Source organism: Marmota monax, unplaced genomic scaffold, assembly GCF_021218885.2.
Source record: "Marmota monax isolate L192 unplaced genomic scaffold, Marmota_monax_Labrador192_F-V1.1 WCK01_AAM20220418_F8-fsc00006, whole genome shotgun sequence".
Classification (NCBI taxonomy): Eukaryota; Metazoa; Chordata; class Mammalia; order Rodentia; family Sciuridae; genus Marmota; species Marmota monax.
The window spans coordinates 20,186,826-20,192,058 of record NW_026693712.1 but is presented as its reverse complement, the minus strand read 5'-3'; the positions used below and the strand labels follow the sequence as shown (position 1 = coordinate 20,192,058).

The 5,233-nt window shown below is 43.8% G+C and overlaps 1 long non-coding RNA gene across 1 annotated transcript; it reads left to right on the top strand.

Moving 5' to 3' along the window:
• The first annotated feature begins 11 nt into the window (after positions 1–11).
• On the top strand, positions 12–4,215 carry LOC124103581 (uncharacterized). The gene is made up of 2 exons (XR_006855221.2): positions 12–890; positions 3,583–4,215. It is a non-coding gene; the product is annotated as an uncharacterized LOC124103581 (long non-coding RNA).
• The last annotated feature ends 1,018 nt before the right edge of the window (positions 4,216–5,233 follow it).

Sequence of the window (5,233 nt, the reverse complement as noted above, 5' to 3'; positions counted from 1 at the left end):
ATATCACTTCCTCCGCCAGGGGCGGAGTGGAAGGCGGCGGGCGGAAGGGAGGGGGCTGGTTCTGATGAAGAGAAGCTCTGCGCGCGCCGCGACTTTCCATTGGCCCTTTGTGCCGCGGCCTACAACGGGCCTGGTGATTGGTTGCAGCTGCGGCCGCACTGCCTTGTGAGGTAGAAGCAGGGGGCGGGAAGTACCGCGTTTCTTCCGTCCCGGCATGCAGAGAGTAGGAAGCGGGCGGAAGCCAGCGGCTCTCGCGACGATTTGCTTAGAGCTTCGCCAGGCTCCAATGGGGGCGGCTCTTAAAGGGCGAGGCACGGGGGTTGTCGTCTTTTGCTTTTTCTTGAGTGAACAGGGTAGGCACCTGAAGCTTTGCGACACCAGAGAGGAGCTTGGGGCTCGACGCGCACGTCCAGTGTTGCTTCAGAAGGCTCAAAGGAACGTCTCGGGCTAAGCGACTTCGCTGACGAAGTGTTTGGGCCTGTGTGCGTCACTGCTTCGAGGACTAGTGTTCAGAATCCTGGCCAGTGAGCCCGGATCAGGAGCCTGAACTAGCTGGTCGGGGACCCTCATCCACAGAGGCGAAGGAGGCACGTTCCTTGTCGCTCTGTATGGGTTCACTCTGGACTTGGAATTGTGTGAGGTTTAAGAAAGCACGAGTGCGGTATCTTGACTCCATGTATATAGTTTGGTCTGAGCTGTCTAGTCTTGACTCCATGTATGTTTGGTCTGGAGCAAAATTGGTAGCTGTATATATTAGAACTTTTTTCTATTTGAGCTAAATTTTTTTAGTTGGCCATTTGGTCCCTCTCATCTCAGGTTCATTCAAATATTTGAACCCAGACCGTGTGCTACATTCTGTTTTCCTGAGGATACAGGAGTGCATCAGACAGGTAACAGTGCCTACCCTGTTGGAATTTACTGTCTAGTTTGGTTTATAATCGTTTTCGGGTTTTTTTGGCGGGGGGTGGTGGTGGTGGTACCGGGGATTGAATCCAGGGGTGCTCAACTACTGGACCACAGTCCCAGCCCTTTTTTGTATTTCATTTAGAGGCAGGGTCTCGCTGAGTTGCTAAGTGGCTCGCCAAGTTGCTGAGGCTGGCTTTGAACTCGCAAATCCTCCTGTCTCAGCCTCCTGAGTCTATGGGATTACAGGTGTGCGCCACCGCGCCCGGCTTCTAATATCTTGGTGTAATAATCTAATTGTACAGATAAATTGTACTTAAGGCTCTGAGTGTGGATGATGGGAGATCCAACTCTGAAATGAGGCGTAAAAGATGAATAGAAGTTGGTTAGCGAGGCGCATAGCACATCTGAGGAACTACAAAATTAACCAGTGCTGGAGCATGGGTTGGGGAGTGTGGTTTGAGGAAGCAGCAGGGGAAGGGGTCACGTAGTGGCTTTTTAAGCTGTTTGGCTTTTTTCTCTAAATATTTTAAAGACTTTAGAGCCCTTGCTTGGATTGGAGAGGGCAAAAGTAGAAACCTATAGACCCTTTTGGTCGCTTCAGTACGATGTGAAAGATGACTGTAGCTTAGAAGAGGGTGGCGGCAGTGCAGATGGAAGTGAATGAATAACGATACGGTATATATGAGGTTAATCTGTATGGATTGGACCCATATATGGCCTGGATAAGAAAGGAAGAAAGGTTCCCATAGAGTACTGAAATTATGACATTTACTGAGGTAGGAAACAGGAAGAACAGGTTTTGCTCCGGGATAATTGAGAATTTCATCTTAGCTCTATTAAGTTTACAATGGTTGGAGCCTGGCTTGCAGCTCAGCGCCAGAGCATTCTCCTAGCATGTATGAGACTGTGGTTCAATCCGCAGCACCACAAAATAACTACTGCTAAGTTTGAGATTGCTTATAAGATGTTTAAGTAGTGATGTCAGTCATGCAGTTGCGTTTATTTGGGCTTTAAATACTTTTGGCATGTTTTCTCAACTTTGTCTACACTTTGGAAATGGGAGTGTCACCCCATTTCATGCATGGGAAAATTGAGGTAAAGAAAGGTGAAAAGGTCACTCAGTCACTCAGCTAGTTTGTGCTTTCCCAGCTCCATATTCATTATTCAGTGCATAATATCAATGATCTGATTACCTATCTCTCCATAGGGTGGGAACACAGACTTCTATGGGGCAAGTTTTCTTTCCCCCTAAAAGCATCTCTTTAGGTTCTGTTTTAATTTCTAGTATGTTGTGTCTCATTGTTTAACATTGTACTCCAGCTCTGCCTGTTATTCACTGTGCTTGGCAGTAAGGTCTTATTTTTTTTTTTTAGTTGTCTGTGGACCTTTATTTTATTTATTTACATGTGATGCTGAGAATCAAGCCCAGTGCCTCACACATACTAGGCAAGCGCTCTGCCACTGAGCCACAACCCCCGCCCCAGTAAGGTCTTCTTAAATATACTGTTTACTGACTAGGGTCTACTGTGTCCCAAGCTTTTCTCTATTTCATTTCCCTTACCCTACTTTCTATTTTCTATATTAGGTTTCCTTGCTTTGCCTTCCTTTTGTTATGTTTATATTGTGTCTTTAGGTTCCTTTGAATACTTTCCAAGCTTTTTAGACCAGCTCATGGTTTCATCTGGTCACATCTCAGGTGGAATTGGTATTTGTCAACCTTTGAATATTTTGGGGGGGCCGGTTACTGGGGATTGAACTTGGGGATGCTTGGCCACTGAGCCACATCCCCAGCCCTATTTTGTATTTTATTTAGAAACAGGGTCTCACTGAGTTGTTTAGCACCTTACATTGCTGAGGCTGGCTTTGAACTTGTGATCCTCCTGCCTCAGCCTTGCGAGCTGCTGGGATTATAGGTGTGCACCACCGTGTCTGGCTAACCTTTGAATTCTTGAAATGTGTTTCAATATTGCAGCTCCAGGCAGTTCAACTGTATCCCCAAAAGCTCATTTGCCTTATTGCTGCAAATTCACCATCTCTGCATTTAAACTTGGATATCAATGCATTAGAGGCAAAGGCTCTGATAGAGAGAATTTGGGAAGGAATGGAGTGGGAAGCTAGTAAGTAAAGGCTTTTAAATGGAATGATGGGGGCTGCTGGGGTTGTGGCTCAGTGGTAGAGCACTTGCCTAGCATGTGCAAGGCCCTGGGTTCAGTCCTCAGCACCACATTAAAATAAGGTACTATGTGGAACTAAAAAAAAAATATTAAAAAAAATAAAATGGAACTATGATCATTTAGGGTTGAGAAGGAAACTTGTGATGTCAGAGTGATGCTGATTTTTCAAACTGCTACATGGTAAGAGTAGAATATATAACCTCTGATTCTCTGAATAATGAAGGAGTTGTTCTTGATTATCAAATCTTGTTCAAGAGTTTTTATAAAACTTACTATAGATTATATAGAACTTATCTGGGTATATTGCAGCACATCTGTAATCTCAGCTACTCAGGATACTGAGGCAGGAGGACTGCAAATTCAAGGCCAGCCTGGGCCACTTAGCAAGACCCAGTCTTAAAAAGGGCTGGGGATGTAGCTCAGTAAGAGTAACCCTGGGTTCAATCCCTATTACTCCTACTCCCTGACCCTCACATCTCTAGAATCTCTCCTTTCTTCCCAGAGGTCTTTGCATTGGCTGAAAGTTCCAGCCCTCTAACCAGCTGGTCTTTCTCGTGATCGGCCCCTCCAGAGGTTTCCTTTGGGCCCCTCTCCTAAGTGCTTAAACTCAGTATAAACTGCGGCCATCTGAAGAGGCTCATATGAACAACAAAAGAAACTCAGAAAATTCCAAGGATTCAAGAGTTGTCACTGGAACTGAAAACTTCATCGTATACCACAGCTAGGGTATATAAAGACCCAATACTTTAAATTGTAATTCTGAAAGGCTCTAAATTCCTAACAGTTGTTAACACATCAGCCTCTTAGCAGGATGAAAGATCCTACATACCCATTCTACAGACTCCGTCTTTCTACCAGGATAAACAAATCTCCAGGAATTATACTTTGGATTTGCTTTATCTTAGTCTCATAACTTTATTTTCTGCCCCAGATTTGATGAGTTTCTGGGTTGGTGAATAAATCCTTGAACTAGGAAGATTCTGTACTCCAACTCTACAGGAATAGAAATTCCTGCACTCAGAGGACGCTCATGAACCAACTCTTGTGTACTTCTTCATTTGGCTGTCCATGTGCATCTGTTGTAATATCCTTTATAATGAATGGCTAAATTGAAATAAAGTTTCCCTGAATTCTCTGTTCCACCACCACAGCAAATTACCAAACGCAAGGAGGGTTAAAAGATCCCTGATTTTATAGTCACTTAGTCAAAAATAGGTCACAATCTGGAACTTGTGATTGGCATCAGAAGTGGGGATAATCTTATGAGGCAGAGCCATTAACTTGTGGGATTTGATTCAAATTCCAGGTTGATAATATCAGAAGTTAAAAGTGAATCATAGGATACCCAGCTCGTGTGCAGAAAGTTGAAGTGCTTGGTGTGGAAAAAACCCACCATTTGACCATGACCAAAGAAGTGTTCTGTGTTGAGTGTAGAAAAATGGAATTTGTATTTCTTCATTAATATAAATTAAATGAACAACATTTTCCTTGGGTGTCTTAATAGTTATATGTCTGTCTGTTCTGCCCCTGATCAGAGATTTTTTTGAGGGGAGGGGTACTGGGGATTGAACTCAGGGGCACTCAATCACAGAGCCACATCCCCAGCCCTATTTTTTAAAAATATTTCTTAGTTGTAGATGGACATAATATCTTTATTTCATTTTTTTTCACGTGGTGCTGAGGTTTGAACCCAGTGCCTTTCATGTGCTAGGTGAGCACTCTATCACTGAGCCACAACCCCAACGCCCTCCCAGCCCTATTTTGTATTTTATTTAGAGATACCACTGAGTTGCTTAACGCCTCAACGTTGCTGAAGCTGGCTTTGAACTCCATCCTCCTGCCTCACCCTCATGAGCTGCTGGGATTACAGGCGTGCACCACCATGCCTGTCCAGAGAGTTCTATATATTTTTAGAATTTTTAAATATTTTTTCACTTGTAGGTGGACACAAAACCTTTATTAAGTTTTTTTAGTTGTAGTTGACACAATACCTTATTTATTTATTTATTTATTTGTAGTTGACACAATACCTTTATTATTTATTTTTATGTGGTGATGAGGATCGAACCCACGGCCTCACCATGCAAGACAAGTGCTCCACCACTGAGCTATGACCCCAGCCCCAGAGTTCTGTATTGAGGCTGGGGTATACT